At 35.4% G+C, this 19851-nt stretch overlaps 1 protein-coding gene across 1 annotated transcript in view; it reads left to right on the top strand.

Moving 5' to 3' along the window:
* Nucleotides 1–19851, top strand: part of UNC13C (unc-13 homolog C) — a 565722-nt gene that overhangs the window by 307468 nt on the left and 238403 nt on the right.

The raw sequence follows: 19851 nt of genomic DNA, 5'->3' as shown, positions 1-19851 counted from the left end.
CTCCCTTCCTCCCCCTTCAGGGATGAACACAATTTTAATTTTGGTGAGTTTGAACATCTTTTCACATATGCTCAATGAACACTTCAGTTTTATTTTCCGTGAATTGCCTATTAATCCTTTGCTGATTTTTTTCTTGGCTTGCTTGTCTTTTACTTATTAACTTGCAGAAAATTACAAAATGTGTTCTGGATACTAATCCTTTGTCAGTTAAGTGATCTCATATATTACTTCCCTCTTTATATGTGATGTGTTTTTTTGTTGCATTGACATTATCTAATGCACACTATGATTTATACATAGCTATTACTTCTATAAAACTGGTGTTTGAAGTGGCTTTTTAATATGTGTCTATTGTCTATCTGCTTCCCTGAAGAATGCAGTTGTTCCACTAGATATTGAAAACTGCAATTATCTGTGGAACTTCCTCGTTACTTGAGTGCAGCAGATTCTAGAAAGCATATGTTGGATGAAGGCTAGTGAGACTCTTTTAAGCTAGGTTTCAAGCTGGGTGTCTTATGGTATTAAATCTTTCTACAGTCATTTATTTCTTAGCTAATAGGAGAAAAAAATTAAAGCTGAAGTTTTTCATTCTATAAGCAAAACAATATATAACCACATAATTGTCAATAACTTTAGTTTATCATTTCTGCTAGATGTGCTCTAGTTTAGAAACTTGGTTCTCTGGGATTTCTAGGGATTAAATTATCTCTAATTTATACTCTCCTGTTGGGTGACTTTCTAACAGCTTCCCCTTCATCTATTCTCTACTCTCTATCTTCCTACCACAAGGTTCTTTCAATTCTGCATTTTCAACAGCATTGTCTTTATTTACCTAAAAGATAAAATTGAAACTTTTTATTATACATGTACATATTTATTTATATTTATTATACCATGTACCTTACATAACTTCATTATCAATTTTATCAGACTTTACCAGCCTCAATTTTTCACTCCTTACAACTCCAAACCAAAACTGGTCCCCTCTCATGGGCCCTAAATTCTATAATTTCTGTGAATTGGCCATCCTTTTATACATCCATGCATGTATGTGTCTTGTTCTCTATGCCTAAAATGTTCCTCCCCCGTTTTCTGCCTTCATCAAAATCCAACTTAAATATAACCTCTTGTTCTACTAATTAACACCAAAATGGCATACCTTAGAGTCTTTCTAATATATAAATAATAATGATAAAGATAATAAATAAAATATTCTTTTTATTTATTTATTTATTTATTTTTTAAAGATTGGCACCTGAGCTAACAACTGTTGCCAATCTTTTTTTTTTTTTTTCCTGCTTTATCTCCCCAAAGCCCCCCAGTACACAGTTACATATCTTAGTTGCGGGTCCTTCTAGTTGTGGGATGTGGGACGCTGCCTCAACATGGCCTGACCAGTGGTGCCATGTCCACGCCCAGGATCCGAACCCTGGGCCGCCACAGTGGAGCACGTGAACTTAACCACTCGGCCATGGAGCCAGCCCCTAAAGTTTTATTTCTGTAAGAGATATAGAAACATAGGCAGTTCCCATAAAACAAACATGCCCCTAAGAAAAAGTAAATCATTGCCATATCAAAATGAATCTAGTATAGCTTAATATTTGCTGACTTGGCTTTCAAAAAAGAGATATCTACATAACTTGCTAACTCACTAGTTTTCTTTTTAGGTAGGAAGATCTATAGATGTTACATAAAATCTTATCAATGTGGGGAATGTTTGTAGCTAAGCTTCAAATCAGAGAAAAAGATCTTTCCATAAACATTGTTATCATTAGAAATTCTAAAGCAAGCACTTATTGGATCTGAATAACTTAGGAAACCAATGCTCCCTGGAGCCCTTCAGAAGCCATCTCAGAACAGTTTTAATTATTAAGGCTTATCTCTCATTTGACTGCAACTCCATTCTCCTGGGAGCTCAAGTTAAGACCTTTTTTTCCTCACACCACACATGTGAATTGTCCTCAAATTCTGTTGACTTTATCTTAAACATTAAATACATTATCTTCATAACACATCCAGAATCTGACCATTCTCACCAGCTCCATGCTTCCACCCTGGTCTGAGGTACCATCATTGCTCACTTAGATTACTTCATAACTTCCTAATAGAGTTCAATACTGTCTCCCTACCACCTTATGTCTGTTCTCAAAAGAGCAGTAAGAGTGATCCTTTTAAAAAGTAAGTCAGCAGCCCAGCCAGCTGTCCTGCTGGGGTGGGCTGCTAAGTGCAAAGTGCAAACTCGATGCTTCAAAAATAAATAAATAGAAAATAAATAAGTAAGTAGAAAGCAAGTCAGATCATGTCACTCTTTTGCACAGAATTTTCTAAAGTCTCTTCATTTCAGTCAAATTCAAGGTCCTCACAATGACCTATAAGACACAGGATCTGTCCCAAATTACAACTTCCACCCCACTTACTCTATTACTCCATCTTTTGCACATATTATCAGGTGAGTGGAGAGCCAAATAAGAGTTTACCCACAGGAAAGTAACATGAACAATGCTATACCCATTGTACTTATGACAATGCCTGGATCATAGTCGGTACTCAAAAGCATTTGTTGAGTGACTCGAATAAATGAATAAACAATAATTTTTCTCAATACAATAAGAGTTTATAGGTATACTTGGCCTATTATAAACAAGACTGAAAGAAGTGCTCTTCTCTGTGGGAGGCTCTCAGTGCTTGCCTAAAGCCTCTTGCAGTTGTCCTGGTCATATTGTAGGGTGCTAGATGATGAACTATGGGAGGAATTGGTGAAAGCCACATCTAGTTCCAACCCTTAAAAACATCCTCAATATCCTCCAGCTCGCGATCTTCTGATGCAGTAACCTAGAAGCCCACACATTCCAGATGGTATAGCTACCAGCTAGAGGAGAGCTATCTAGCCAGCTTCAGACTTTGGATACTTAAGAAATAATCCATTATTTCATTAACTCACTGAGATTTGGAGATTTATTTGTTACCACAGCACAACTTGGTTTATTTTGACTAATAGACTTTCAAATCCATTTCCAACCTGCCACCAAAACTATCTATTTATAATGTGTCCATTTTTATATGACTATGCTATCTATAACTCTTCACTGGCTCCCCACTCACTCATGGGATTAAGTCCAAACTCTTTGCCATTATCCACAGGTCCTCTAAGATTGGAGCTCTAGCTATTTTTCCTTATTTTAACCTCATTTCTACCTTGCATTCTGTGATTCAGCACACTAAACTCCATGATGCCTTTTCCTGCATTGTCTTTACCTGCCTGGATTGTGCTTCACCTCCTCAAACCCCCTCATGGCTAACTCTAGGTCATCTGGGCTTTTCCTCAGGAAGCCTTTAGGTCCTCTCCCAGCTAAATTAGGTGTTCCTGCTCTCAGCTCTCATGATACACTGACATGTCATCACCAGTGCACTTTTCATGCTGAATTTATTAGGCACTTAGTATATATTATCTGTCTGGCCTGTCTTCTCCACAGGGGTGTGAGTTCATCTTTGTAGCCTCTGTGTTCAACGCTGTGTCTGACTTGGAGTAAGGTCGATAAACAAAGTAATTAGTTAATAAGAAACAAATTTTATAAAAACAGCATAAACTCAGTTATTTATAGTCTCCTTCAACGACTCCATATCAAAGTCTGTGGTCAAGAACATGATCTCCAATATCAAAACTCTTGAGTTCAAATCCTAGCTCTACTGCTTATTAATTTTGTTGCTGTGGATGAGCTGCTTGGCCTCTTCACATCTCAGTTTCTTCATCAAGACGTATTTTTTTTTTTTAAGATTTTATTTTTTCCTTTTTCTCCCCAAAGCCCCCCGGTACATAGTTGTGTATTCTTCGTTGTGGGTTCTTCTAGTTGTGGCATGTGGGACGCTGCCTCAGCGTGGTCTGATGAACAGTGCCATGTCCGCGCCCAGGATTCGAACCAACGAAACACTGGGCCGCCTGCAGCGGAGCGCGCGAACTTAACCACTCGGCCACAGGGCCAGCCCCCATCAAGACGTATTTTTAATAGTCTACTTCTGTTTTATCTGAGTTCTATCTAGATGATGTAATGCCTGAAACAAAAAAATAAAACTTTCAGGGTTGTTAGACACGGTATAATTCTGTTTATTAAAATGTAGAAGCATACTTTCTCTCTCCAAAGGGGTTTTGAAGAACCGTATAAAAATAGTACTTGGAATAAAAATGGAAAATAAATTTGAGATAAAAGTTCCAACAGTTGCAGTTAGAAGAGCAATATAGAAGTATGGTCTCCAGAGGCCAGCTGCACACTCATAGAGCAGCATTTACCTTGACTGACTTACCAGGCTCCATATTTGTCATTCAGTTTAGCATAACTAAGAACTCAAATATAGCAATGTAGACATCTCTTGCATAAATATATATGAGATCAATCTGCAAACGAGCCTAATGTTTGTGTTATATTTCTTTAATTAAGAATGAGTTTAAGAGTCTTTTCAAAAGCTTGTTAGCCTTTTGAGTAATCATTTTTATTAATTGCCTGTTCATATCTTGTGCCTATTTTTAAAAATAGATTATGTTTTTCTGGTTGATATTCTGGCATTCCTCAGTCCTTTGTCAGCTTTTGACATTGCAAATATTTTTCACAATGTCATCTTTCTTTATCTTCGTCACAGTGTACATTTATAAGAAAATCTCAATATAATCAAAATGATCAACTTTCCTATTTATAATCTGCACTTGGAGGTTTTAAAAAGTCTTTCCTCCCCATTCCACAAGTAGAGCGGCTCCTTCTGTAGATTTTAATGACACGCATGTGTTCTAGCTTGCTAATAATTACTGTTAAGATCATCCAACTAATTTCCTTGCTGTTGTTCCATGACCCTAAAGCAACCTTCAGGTTACAAATTTTCTTTTCATATAGATCTTCTTCCAGGAGAAAATAAGTCAAAACGTTTTCAAGTCTGTTTGAAATGTTTGGGTTTTTATTTTAAAGAAACTCTCGTTTGTTCCCTGAAGTGTCCTCAGAACCTACACTAGTTCTTGGCATATAATAGTGCCGAATAGACATTTGCTGAATGAATATCTATGTCTATCTCTCTGTCTCTCTATCTGTCTATGGAAAATCACATACATATGCTTAGAGTCCCTTTGTTTCCGTCCAAAATCAAATTCCTCTGCTTCTTACCTCTGAAGCAATCTCTATTATGAATTTTATATTAGCTTTCTGGCTCTTCTTTGTGAACATTTATTATACATGTCTGTTATCCATTTGTGGTACTCTATTTATCTCCATCAATCTCTCATGTATTACACTGTATAAACTGGCAGTACAGTGATGCGGTTACAGGTGCTAACTCTAGAACCAGACTGCCTAAATGATATTATTTGGTAGGAAGGCGTCTGCAATTTTTAAAGCTCAATACTATTTTTGGAGATCTATCTATATTGATGCATTTAGGTATAGTTTATTGATTTTTTTTACAGCTACCTATAACACAAATATACCACAATTTACATATCAATTCTAATGTTTCACTTTTACAAATAATAGTGCAATAAATATCTTTGTGGTGAAAGTGATGTGTGCAACTGCCAGTATGTGCCCTTAAAGGACAAGAGAATGCCCTCCTTTCTCCTGCTTTTCCATGTCTGCTAGAAAGAATGTAATCTCGATTGTGACCTGTCTTATACCCTGTGGTTAAAAGCACCTTCTGTTTCTTAACATGTGTTAAAATGTCCTTTTACCTGTCTGAGTTTAATGAAAACAGAAACTGTCTTTATTATTGAATTTGCAGCACATAGTACTGTGCCTCACACACAGTAGCAGGAATCAATAAATACTTGCTTACTTAATAGAACCTCTATCCAAAAACATGTCTGTATGTATGCATCATATAATAAGTATACAATTATTCATTTAAGAGTTTTGACCAAGATATCTTCTGAAAATTCCTTGGGAAAAAGAAAATTCCCTCCCAGAATACTTTAATTTTGCAACTTACATGAAGTTAAGTCAGTCAGATTTCAGAAAGCCTATCCTTGATTTATAGATGTGTGCTTTTTCAGTTATTTTAACCAGAAAAGTGACTGTAGCTATTTCTCTTTGTTTTTTTCTTTACTTTTTCTCTAGCCAGTTCTAAATAATTCAGTAATGAAATGAAAGTTAAAAATAAAATGTGACTTTGAAATTTACAAGTAAAAAAATTGCAATTCTATAGCTCTTAATTGGAGATATTATTTAAAGAGTAATCATTAAGGAGTTAGCTAGAAACTGTTCCTGATTTTTCTTATATTTTTTCTAGCAATGGATGTTCTTATGCAATCAGTAGCATTAGCTTAGGCGATAATGCTCATTCTGGGAGGAAGGTGACTTTTCACTAACTCATGTGATTATTGTCTCAGCGTTAGATCTACGTAAATACAAACATTTTAAATTTAATTTTCTTTTAAAGTTTGACTGTTGTTAAATGTGTGGAAGAAAGGTTATGAACAGGAAATTTCTTCTTAAATGCCAGCTTCATAAGCAGTATATAAATGCTTACTTATAAAAAGAAACTGCTTAAAATGAATGGGATATGCCATATCTTACTTATTGGTGAAGAAGAAAGAAACATGAAAATCCAAAGCCTACAAAATTATTAGACAGTTATGTTTCCATCAATGTGTATTTTTATTTTTCTTACAAAGTAAGGTCAATAAGTTAAGCCACAAATGAAACCTTAATAAGTTCTAAAAGAATCAACAACAGACAGAGTGTGCTGTGCCATGTGACTACTGTAATCTTGATTCTAAAACTGGATTATGACAATACATTAAAAGAAAATCATAAACTCATTTTCTTAATCAACATTGGTGAAAAATTTTTAAATAAAATATCAAATAGTATATGTAAAATATAACTGGATCAATTTTACCCCAGAAATGTAAGGATGGTTCAACATTAGAAAAATCTATCAATGCAATTCACCATAGTAGTTAACTAAAGAGGGAAGATCATATATTTATTCAATTTCTGTAGAAAGAGCATTTGGTGAAATTTGATGCCTCTTTACGATTAAAAAACAAACTCACAGAAAACGAAGAATGGAACAGAATTTTTTTTATTTGGTTACAATTACATTACAAAAACGGTGCTTAACATTAATACTTAGGTGAAATTTAAGTGCATTTATTTAAGAAATGTAGGTACTTCTATCTATATTGCTGTATAACATAATACTTGAAAAAATAAGAGAATGAGAATCAGGAATGAAAAGAAGAAAACTGTTATAATTTACAGATGATATGACAATATACACAGAAAAACTAACAGAATGTGCAAAAAAAAGCTGTTGGGTTCACATAAGAATAAATCTCATTTAACAAACGCAAGAACTAGAATTTTTTACACTAGAATTTATGGCACACACATTACGATGGAAAAACACAGACAGTTTAGTATAGAGTGTTAAGAAAACTTTCTCACCACATGGAGAGGGGAAATAAAAGGATTGGATTCTTGGTTAACACCATATACAATACGAACTCAAGAGGATGGAAGAGACAAGTCTAAATGGTAATAATAATGATAGTTAGGAGAATAACTTTCTGATGCAGAGTAGGAAAGACTTAAAACTCCAAAGCACAAATTTTATATAGAAAAAATGACCAATTTCATTATGTTAAAATTGAGAATTTCTTATAAGGGTGCACTGTCAGAAAGATAAAGAAAGATGACAGATTGTGAAAAACCTTTGCAACGTCAAAAGCTGAAAAAGGACTAAGGAATGCTAGAATATCAACCAGAAAGAGATAGGGAACCTATTTTTAAAAACAGGCATAAGATATAACAGGGAATTTACAAAAATGATTGCTCAAAGGCTAATAAGCTTATGAGAATATTCTCAAACACATTATTAATTAAAGAAATATAATTAAAACAACACTGACTAGTATTTTATATTCAGCAATTTGGAAAAAATTAGTAAACTGGATAATGCTAATATTCATGGGGATAGGGAACTCTGCACTTTTGATTGGCATGTAAACCAGGAGCCGGCAATCTGCTCCTGGGTATATACATCAGAGACATTCTCACAAAGATCCCCTAAGAGGATATTTACTAGAATATTCAATAAAGCATTTTTGTGATACTGAGGAGTTGGAGGCAATCCAGGTGTCCTTCATAGAAGAACAGATAAGTAAAATGTGTTGGATTCATTCTATGGAATATTGTGGATCACGTAGAAGAAATGGGATAGATGTTTACAGAGTAACATGGATAGAAATGTAAATTTTACCCAGCATAGAGCTGGAATTTACATGGTCCAAATCTCTGTATTTGAGATTCCAACATCTCCCTCACCTCAAATTAAAAAAGATAAGTTAAGTCTAAATTTCTGGAGCAAAATATGCTATATTTGTGATATATTTGGAATCAAGTACCTAATCTTTATAAGATTTTTCAGTTGGTATGAATTTGCATCTAACAAGTATAAAACTGGGTTAGAATTTTTATTGACTCTTTCTATCTCACATGGCCATACACAATAATGTGTATGGTGATGCCTGAAATTGCACAATGTTGTAGTCATAAAACCACCTAGTAGAGTTAAGAAGTATGATCGATAATGCATTATTTGATTTTTGTTTTAATGTATTCCCACTTTATAAACCTTCTTTCTTTAAAGATGTTCTTTATTCACAAATGATAACAGGCAAAAATGAATTAGTCTACAATGTGCTTCTTGGTATTTTGAAACCTTTAAGTTGTTTGGAACACAGTATGTTTCATTGAAGTTTATACATAGAGTTATCTCACAATTTATTCTATTTTTCACACTGTAACTTTTGTAGTTACTCGGGAAATCAATTACTCTTCAATCTATTGTTTTTAAAATATAGCTGTTGGTTTAGATGGGGCATTTTAGTAAATGAAATTACTCCAAATTCATGAAAAGTCCGGTAGATATAGAGATGGAAACTTACATTTTCTTATACGTTTTTGACTCTAGTTTAATGTTTCCCACACTTTCCTGCTCCTAAGAATCACCTGGGAATATTATAAAAACACAGGTTCTTGACCACTTCAGAGCCAATAAAATAGGATATCCAGTAAAGAACCCCAGGAATCTATATTATTAACAAGTTTTTCAAGTGATACTCGACATTGGGCAAGTATGAAATAAAATAGAATTTCACTTGTCACTACTTTGATTTCTGGCTTTCTTTTTTTTTTTTTTTGAGAATTATATGAAGAAAAAGAAGATAAATTCAACTTCCATTGAAAACCAAATTTTGAAAAGAGCTATAGTGTGTAAGAAATCTGCTTAAGAACTATTTTTGTCTAACAGTCTATATTATTTTCCATGGCTTAGGGTCCCGTTTTCCAGTTTCTTAGAACTTACAGAAATCTTAATATAGTTCCTTTTTAAGAGGAAAAAAATTAGGTAGACGTTAGTGATATTATTGAGTCCTTAGTGAAATAATACAGCAAATAAGATTACAGGGGAGACAATATGGTAGAGCAGATTGTAAAGCCCAAAGGAGTAGGAATTTTGTTGTCCTTACTCACCAATGAATTTTTCGTATGTGGTATAGCATTCACACCCAATAAACATTCCAAAAATACTGGATATAATAGTTGTGATTTTTGTTTGTAATACATTTAAATTAAAACTACAAGGATTTTGTTTCAATTTATGTTTCTACTACTCACCAACTAGGCTTAGCAAAGAAAGCACTCATTAACCAAGGTGTTCTCATCTCTAAAATAAGCACGATGATATCTTTCCTCTGTAGTCCAAAGTTATGAGGTCTTAAAATCAGAAAGAAGTATGTTTGAAAGTGCCTGGTAAATTAGAAAGCAGTGCACAAACATAATTAATTAAAAAAAGAGAAATACACTGAAGATAGAATTCATCTTAAAATATCATTATTTACTCAGTGATTTCACTGAAACAGAGACCTTGGGTTGAAATGCAAACGTGAAACTCTAAAAGAGGAGATCACAAACTTTGGACCATCTCAAAGGACCCCCATATGGTTATGTTTGATGCATTTTTTAAAGGAAATCACTATTTGCAGTCTTCCAGGAAACACTGATACTGTTGTCTTCATTGCTTTGACTTTGTTTATATATTTTATTTATAGAGGTATACAGACAAATATTTATAGACAGGATGTATCCTCATGAGTAGTTTTGATCACATTTGATTGCTTTGGTTCATCAACAGCAACAATAAACTCATGTGAATAAAATGATGTCACATTAATAAAATGGAATTTAATGTGCTGATTAGACACAGTCTCCTTTATTAAAAGAGCCTTAGATTTAGTAGCAGGTTTCTTTTGAAGCTCCTAACTCTTCAGAACACTGTCACATAGAAGGCATAAAACAAAAATACAACAAACTATCAATTGTACTAACGTCTATTATTCATACGTGATTCAACCATCATGCATAAGTGGTGTAATACACATTCTTTAATACGTGGCTAGCAAAGGCGGAATAGACTGTAATAATCCACTAATCCGATTTCCCTTGCTATCTCTGGAGCAAGTTAAAGGATAATGGAATCTCACAAAGAAATGAATTGGTCCTTTTCTCTATTTTCTTTCTGCATTCTATTTTCCTCAAATATGCTACATTTCTCTCCAAAGAGGGATTCAATTCCCTTACCGTTCTTTAAAATATCTTATTAAAAATTTAGTTTGTATCCTGCTTTATTGCTTTTAAAATTCCACCTAGTGAAAAGTTCTAACTTTGAGTTACTGTGGATTTTTTTTGGCAGTGATGAAAAGGAAGCATTGCAAATCATGCAGGAAGGTTGGTTCTGAGTTCTCTGTTCCATATGGGGAAGAGGATTTAAAACTCACTCATTTATTCACAAATAGACAATAATTAAAATTTTTAGAGCTCTTGTTATGTGCCAGACCCTGTTTGAATAAGAGAAAGACCAGTAAACAAGACAAACATGGTCATCATCCTCATGGGACTCACAGTCTAGCCAAAGACAGACATTAAACAAAATAATTGCACCAATATCTAGACTAGTCAGATGCTGGAAAGGGAAAATACAATGTGCTATTAGAATATGGAACAGGAAGAACCATCTTAGTCTGGGGTGTAGGGAAGAGTACCGTTTATATGATCTCTGGAAATCCGTCATGAAAGATCCTTCCCTAGAGGTATTAATTCTGGAGTAATGTTTCCAGAGAGAGTGGGGAAATGTTAGAAAATGAAAATAAACAGAACATCCTCTTACTTTTATTCAAAATCACAGTATGGTAGGCAGTACCAAGAATATTATATTTTAAGATGTCTTCTTTTTCCTCTCAGCAAAAGAGGTAAAGTAGATTCACTTTCTTTGGGCTTCAGTTACCCACTTCTTCTGAAACTATCTTAACTAGGTCACCAGATACCTAGACTTTACCTAAATCAATGGTCGATTCTCTAGCCTCATTTTACTCAGTCTCTCAGTAGCGTTTGTAACTATTGACCACTCCATGCTTCCTGAAATACTCTTTTCTCAGTGTTTAACTGCCATCTTTAACTGTTTCCTCCAACCTTGCTGGCTCCTCCACTTTGAACTTTTTAGTAAATCCCCTCCTCTACCAGGCTCTTAAATGCTGGAGTCCCAAGGGCTCTGTTCTTGGCTCTTACTCTAGCTACACTTAATGATTCAGTCTACTGCTTCAAACACAAGGCAGTCTCACAGAAACCCTGAGATCACATCAACCTATTGGAAAGTGAGGGTTGAAGGAACTAGACCCTTTTCCTTCAATCTCTGGAAACAACTCTTACAAGTCCTAGAGAAGAATAGGTGGTCTTGCCTGCCTCGTGTCATCAAAGAATCTTGTTCCATTTGGGCAGGCAGTTGGCATGTCTTAGGAAGAAATGAGGTTTTTAAATCAGATGCACCTGCATTCAAATAGAACCCTCTCCCCCCATCCACTGGGAATATATTGAGTCTTGGATAAGTTATTTAACTCCTCTAAGGCTCAATTTCTTCATTTGGTTAAAGGGGATAGCAACAATTACTTATAGCATTAAATGTGATAGTGTTTGTGAATCACTTTACTCATAGATATTCAGAAGGTCTCCCTTTCTTTTAGTTTTGTATACCATTTTTTTATTGAGGTATGATTCACATATAACATTATATTAGTTTTAAGTGTACAACGTAATTATTTGATATACATATATATTGCAAAATGATAAACACAATGTCTAGTTAACATCCATCACCGTACACAGTCAAAATATTTTTTTTCTTGTGATGATGACTTTTAAGATCTGCTGTCTTAGCAACCTTCAAATATGCAATGCAGTATTACTTTTTTTCCAATTTTTGAACATTTTTATTGTATGTAGAGAGTCAATAGTTATACAATCCAGGTAATTTCAGAAAGAAGTAACTACCCTTAGATTTACATTTTTTTAATTTTGTTTTTGTTTTTGTCCTTTTTTATTGAAGTAACATGGATTATAACAGTATATACATTTCAGGTGTACATCATTATATCTTGACTTCTGTATAGAGTTCATTGTGTTCCCCACCAAAAGTCTAGTTTCCATCCATTACTATACAAGTGTTTCCCTTTACCCCTTTTGCCCTCCCCTCAACCATCTTCCCTTTTGGTAACCACCCATCTGTTCTCTGTATTTATGTGTGTGTTTGTTGTTGTTGTTGTTTAACTTCCACATATGAGGGAAATCATACAGTATTTGTCTTTTTCCATCTGACTTATTTCGCTTAGCATAATACCCACAAGGACCATCCATGTTGTTGTAAATGGCAAGATTCCATTCTTTTATATGGCTGAATAATATTCCATTGTATATATATACCCCAGCTTCTTTATTTACCCGTTGAGGGACACTTAGGTTGTTTCCATAACTCGGCTGTTGTAAATAATGCTGCAATGAACATGGGAATGCATATATCTTTTCAAATTAGTGTTTTCATTTTCTTTAGATAAATACCCAGAAATGGAATAGTGGGATCTATTTTTAATTTTTTAATTTTTTGAGGAACTTCCATACTGTTTTCCTTAGTTCCTGCACCAATTTACACTCCCATCAGTAGTGCATTAGGGTTCCCTTTACTCCACACCCACACCAACACTTGTTATATCTCCTCTTTTTTGATAATAGCCAGTCTAACAAGTGTGAGGCAATATCTCATTGTGGTTTTGATTTGCATATTCTTAGTGATTAGTGATGTTGAGCATCTTTTCATGTACCTGTTGGCCATCTGTCTGTCCTCTTTTGGAAGCTGTGTGTTCAGATCTTCTGGCCATTTTTAAGTCAGATTGTTTTTTTGCTGAGTTATATGAGTTCTTTATATAATTTGAATATTAACCCCTTATCAGATATATGATGTGCAAATATTTTCTCCCATTCAGTAGGTTGCCTTTTCATTTTGTTGGTGCTTTCCTTTGTTGTCCAGAAACTTTTTAGTTTGATATAGTACCACTTGTTTGTTTTTGCTTTTGTTGTTTTTGCTTTTGGTGTCAGATCCAAAAAGATTATCGCCAAGACCAATGTCAAGGTTACCACCTGTATTTTCTTCTAGGAGTCTTATGATTTAAGCTCTTAAATTCAAGCCTCTAATCCATTTTGAGTTAATTTTTGTGTATGGTATAATATAATGGTCCAATTTCATTCTTTTGCATGTGGCTGTCCAGTTTTCCCAACACCATTTATTGAAAAGATTATCTTTTTCCCATTGTATATTTTTGACTCCTTTGTCATAAATTAATTGACCATGATGTGTGGGTTTATTTCTTGGCTCTCTGTTCTGTTCCATTGATCTGTTTTTATGCCAATATCCTACTGTTTTTATTATTATAGTTTAGTAATATAGTTTGAAATCAGTGATTGTGATGCCTCCAGCTTTGTTGTTCTTTTCCAAGATTGTTTTGCCTATTCAGGGTCTTTCGTGGTTCCATACTAACTTTAGTATTGTTTGTTCTATTTCTGTGAAAAATGCCATTGGAATTTTAATAGGTATTGCATTGAATCTGTAGGTTGCTTTGGCTAGTACAGACATTTTAAAAATATTAATTCTTCCAATCCATGAGCGTGGAATATCTTTCCATTTACAAATGTCTTCAATTTCTTTCATCAATGTCTTATAGTTTTCAGTGTACAGGTCTTTCACCCCCTTGGTTAAATTTATCCCTAGGTATATTAATCATTTGATGCAATTGTAAATGGAATTGTTTTCTTAATTTCCCATTCTGTTAGTTTGTTATTAGTATATAGAAATCAACAAATTTTGTATATTGATTTTGTATCCTGCAACTTTACTGTACTTGTTGATTAGTTCTAATAGGTTTTAGTGAAATCTTCAGGATTTTCTATATATAATATCATGTCATCTACAAATAGTGACAGTTTTACTACTTCCTTTCCAATTTGGATGCCTTTTATTTCTTTTTCTTTCCTAATTTCTCTGGCTAGGATTTCCAATACTATGTTTAATAAAAGTGAGGAGAGTGGGCATCCTTGTCTTGTTCCTGATATTAGAGAAAAAGCTTTTAATTTTTCACCATTGAGTACGATACTAGCTGTGGGCTTGTCATATATTGCTTTTATTTTGTTGAGGTAAATTCCTTCTGTACCCACTTTGTTGAGAGTTTTTATCATAAATGGATGTTGAATTTTGTCAAATGTTTTTCTGCATTTATTTAGATGATCGTATGATTTTTATCCTTCATTTTGTTAATGTGGTGTATCACATTGATTTGCAGATGTTGAACCATTCTTGCATTCTTGGAGTAAATCACATTTGATCATGGTGTAAAATCTTCCTGTGTATCGTTGAAACAGGTTTGCTAATAATTTGCTGAAGATTTTTGCATCTATGTTCATCAAGGATATTGGCCTGTAGTCTTCTTTTCTTGTGATATCCTTGTCTGTTTTGGTATCAGGCTAATGCTGACCTCGTAAAATGAGTTTGGAAGTATTCCTTCCTCTTCTATTTCTTAGGAGAGTTCTAGAAGGAATAGTATTGATTCTTCTTTCAGTGTTTGGAAGAAATCACCATTGAAGCCATCTGGACCTGTACTTTTATTTGTTGGGAGATTTTTGATTACTGACTCTATCTCATTACTAGTAATTTGTCTATTCAGACTTTCTGCTTCTTCATGATTCAGTCTTGGATGGTGGTATGTTTCTATAAAAGTATCCATTTCTTCTAGGTTCTCCAATTTCTTGGTATATAATCATTAATAGTGGTCTGTTACGATCCTCTGTATTTCCTTGGTGTCAGATGTAATGTCTCTTCTTTCATTTCTGATTTTAACTGTTTGAGCCCTCTCTCTTCTTTTCTTGGTGAGGCTAGCTAAAGGTTTGTCAGTTTTTTTAATCTTTTCAATGAACCAGCTCTTAATTTTATTGATCTTTTCTATTGTCTTTTAAATATTTATTTTGTTTATTTCTGCTCTGATTTTTATTATTTCTTTCCTTCTACTGAGTTGGGGCTTCATTTGTTATTCTTTTTCCAATTCATTGAGCTGTGTAATTAGGTTGTTTATTTGAGATTTTTCTTGAGTTAGGCATTTATCACTATGAAGTTTCTTCTTGGAACTGATTTTGCTGCCTCTTGTAAGTTTTGTTATATTGTATTTCCATTTTCATTTGTCCCAAGGTATTTTCTAATTTCTCTTTTGAATTTTTTAACTCATTGGTTGGTCAGCAACATGTTGTTTAATTTCTACATATTTATGCATTTTCCAGTTTTTTCCTTGTAATTGATTTCTAGTTTCATACCATTGTGGTCATAAAAGATACTTGACATGATTTTAAATGTATTAAGACTTGTTTTATGCCCTAACATATGATCTGTCCTGGAGAATGTTTCATGCCCACTTGAGAAGAATGTGTATTGTGTTGCTTTTGGATGGAATGCTCTGTATATATCTGTTAAGTCCATCTGTTCTCAGATGTCATTTAAGGCCAACGTTTCCTTATTGATGTTTTGTCTGGATAATCTATCCATTGGAATAAGCGGGGCATTAAAGTCCCCTAGTACTATTGTACCGCTGCCTATTTCTCCCTTTAGGTAGTTAATATTTGCTTTATGTAATTAAGTGTTCCTATGTTTGGTGCATAAATATTTAGAAACATTATATCTTCTTGCTGTTTTGACCACTTTATCATTATGTAATGCCCTTTCTTGCCTCTTATTGCAGTCTTTGTTTTAAAGTATATTTTGTCTGATTTAAGTAGCTTTCTTTTGGTTTCCATTTGCATGGAACAACTTTTTCCATCCCTTCAGTTTACATCTATGTGTGTCCTTATATTGGAAGTGAGTCTCTTATAGGCAGCGTATAGATGAGTCTTTCCGTTTTTTCCATTCAGCCACTCTGTGTCTTTTGGATGGAGAATTTAGTCCAGTTATATTTAACATAATTATTAGTAGGTATGTACTTATTGACATTTTGTTAATTATTTTCTGGTTATTTTGTAGTTCCTCTTTGTTTCTTCCTTCTCCTCTTACTCTCTTCCTCTCTTCTTTTGTGGTTTGATAACATTCTTGAGTGGTATACTTAAATTCGTTTCTCATTATCTTTTTAATATCTCCTATAGGTTTTTGCTTTGAGGTTATCATGAGGCTTACATGATAACAACCTACATTTATAATAGTCTATTTTAAGTTTATAACAACTTAAGTTTGATCACATTTTGAAGCTCTATATTCCCCTTCATATTTTATGATTTTGATGTCACATTTTACATGTTTTTATCTTCTGTATCCCTTATCTAATTATCATAGTTATAGTTATTTTTACTGCTTTTGTCTTTTGACCTTCATACTAGCTTTATAAGTGATTAACTGACCATGTTTCTTGTATATATACCTTTACCAGTGAGACTTATACTTTCATATGTTTTCTTGTTACTAATTCGGCCCCTTTCTTTGTCAGCTTAAAGAAGTCCCTTTAACATTTCTTGTAAGGCCAGTTTAGTGGTGATGAACTCGTGTATCTTTTGCTTGTGTGGAAGGCTCTTTATCTCTCTCTCAATTCTGAATGATAACTTTGCCAGGTAGAGAGTTCTAGGTTGAAAGTTTTTTTTTTTTTTTCTTTCAGTACTTTGAAATATATCATCCCATTCCTTTCTGGGCTACAAAGTTTCTGCTGAAAAATCTGCTCATAGTCTGATGGGAGTTCCCTGTATGTGACAAGTTACTCTTCTTTTGCTTCTATTAAGATTCTCTCCCTGTCTTTAACTTTTGGTACTTTAATCATGATTCGTCTTTGTGTGGTTCTCTTTGGGTTCATCTTATTTGGAACTCTCTGGGCTTCCTAGATCTATGTATTTGTTTGCTTCCTCAAGTTAGGAAAGTTTCCAGCCTTATTTCTTTGAATAATTTTTCTGCCCCTTTCTCCCTCTCTTCCCCTTCCGGGACCATATAATCCAAATGTTAGCTTGATGTTGTCCCTTACGTCCCTTAGGGTAATTTCCCTTTTTGAATTTTCTTTTCTTTGCTGCTCTGATTGGATGAGTTCCACTGCCCTGTCTTTGAGTTCCTTGATCCTTTCTTCTGCTTCATCTAGTCTGCTGTTGAACCTCTCTAGTGTATTTTTCAGTTCAGATATTGTATTCTTCAGCTCTGTGCCTTCTATTTGGTACTACCTTATATTTTCTTTTTTTGAAGTTCTTACTGTGTTAATCCATTCTTCTCCCAAGTTTGGTGACCATCTTTATGATTATTAACTTGAATTCTTTATCAGGTAAATTACTCATCTCCATTTAATTAAGGGTTTTTTTTTTTTTGAGCTTTTATCCTGTTTTTTTGTTAGGAAGACATTCCCCTGTTTATTCATTTTGCTTGACTCTGTGTTGGATTATATGCACTAGATAAAACAGCCACCTCTCACTGTCTTGAAGAGTGGCTTTATGTGGGAAATGAACATTATCATTCAAGCTTACCCTAACTCTGGGTTGTCTCTTGAACCTTTGTGACTATCTAAGCAGCCTATTTTATTTTTAAGCTCCCCATTGTTTAAGGTGTGCCAAGACTTGTCAGTGTCACAAAGGAGAGGATCTCAGTCAGCACCTAAATTCAGGCTGATTGGAAACCCAACCCTCAGGCAGCAGTTTTTAAAGTATGCAAGTGTGTACAGTCCTGTGAGAATGCAAGGGTAAGCCCTGCTGGCCACCACATCAGTTGATTTGGAAACGTTTCTTGGGTGAGAGTAGGAAAAAGCAGGACTCCATAAGAGTGTATAAGCTCCTTTCTGGGAGACACTGGCAAGCTGGGGCAATGCAAAGGGAGAATGCAAAGATAGTGTCCCCCAGCCTACATTCCCTGAGAGTACCTCCATAGGCCTTTAGATGTGTGCCAAACCTGAAGCCTGTCCCCTAGGCCAAAGCTCCAGGATAAGCATATATAGGACTTTTTCACAGAGAGACTGGGGGTGTGTTTCAGTCAGCTATCTGTACAGTGCCCTGGGAGTGGTAGTCTGCCAAGAACTGTCTGTCTGATTTTTACAGTCCTATGTGATTCAGGGATGCAAGCCCTGCTGACCACCACAGCCAGGTGATCAAGGGGCATCCCTTGGCAGCAGCCACACAAATCTGAGCACCAGATATAAAAACCAGGGCACCTGACACATGTGAGAGTTCCCCCTGAGAAATACTAGTGCCCGGGAGCACAGCAAAGGAAAGCACCGAGGATAGTGCCTGCCTTCTGAGGTCTCTGGAAAGGTTTATAGTCAGTCCTTAAATGTGTGTTTAACTGGAAGCCTGCCCTTCCGGCTACGGCTATGATGATAAGTTTGTAGGTCTCTTTCACAGAAAGACTGAGCTCCTAGGTATGCTGCCTCTTGCTGTGCCCTGAGGATGGTAGCTGTTTGAGAGCTTTTTCTCTATTGGTTACAGTCCCATGGGACTGACAAGTGTAAGCCCTGCTGGGCACTAGAGCCAGGAAATATAGAGGTGTCCTCTGGCAGCAGTTGCAAAATTTGGGGCAGCAGAAAAAGGTATAGGCTCCTTTTTGGGAGATACCAATGATCAAGGCAGAAAGAGAGTACAAAGATTGCCTCACTGGCCTCTGTTCCTGAGAGTACCTCTGTAGGATTCTAGCAGTGTGCTAGATAGACGACAAGCTCCTGGACAAGTAAATAGGCCTCTTTCTTAGAAAGAATCAGGATGTGTTTCAGTTTCCTATCGGTACTGTGCCTTGGGGGTGGTAGCCTGCCAAGAAACTGTTTCTCCGATTGTTACAGTCCCAGACGACCCGGGAACACAAGCCCCACTGGCCTCCAGAGCCAGTGATCAAGGGGCATCCCCTGGGCTTCAATCATAGAAACAGGGGCACCAGTTATTAAAACCAAGCACCATACATGTGTAAAAGCTCTTCTCAAGGAGATTCTGATGCTGTGGAGCATGATAGAGGAAGATCACAAAGGTGGTGTCCCACTGGTTGGAGGGGAAAGATGGCACCTGTCAAGTAAAAGAAAAAAGTGGTGCCTGCTGACTTTAGCAAGATAGGGGAAGATTGGGAAAATGGTGGCGGCCAGCACCTTTGTTCCAGAGAGTATTCCGACAGCCCCCTGACACTTCTTTAAGATTAGCAAATAAATCTCCCTCACATAAAGTCTAGACACTTTTCAAAAGGCTGCTTCTGTGCTGGGCCCTGGGGTGAGTGACTCTGCACAAGCCTTTTTAGAGTCATTTCTCAGTTCACTATAGCTCTTTGGGTCTTATAGATGTGAACCCTGTTTGTCTTCAAAACCAGATGTTTTGGGGGCCTGTCTCTCAGGTACAGGCTTTAAAAGTTAGGGGTGCCTGGTTTAGGCTAGGAACCCTTCACTCCTCAGGGAGAAGCTCCAGGTTTGTGACTTCCCTCCCTATTGTGAGTCGCCGTGCTGGAAGTGGGGTTTGTAGCAAGACT

The sequence above is a fragment of the Equus asinus genome, chromosome 2, assembly GCF_041296235.1.
Source record: "Equus asinus isolate D_3611 breed Donkey chromosome 2, EquAss-T2T_v2, whole genome shotgun sequence".
Lineage (NCBI taxonomy): Eukaryota > Metazoa > Chordata > Mammalia > Perissodactyla > Equidae > Equus > Equus asinus.
Note: the sequence above shows the minus strand (reverse complement) of the source record. Positions and strands in the feature narration are given on the sequence as shown.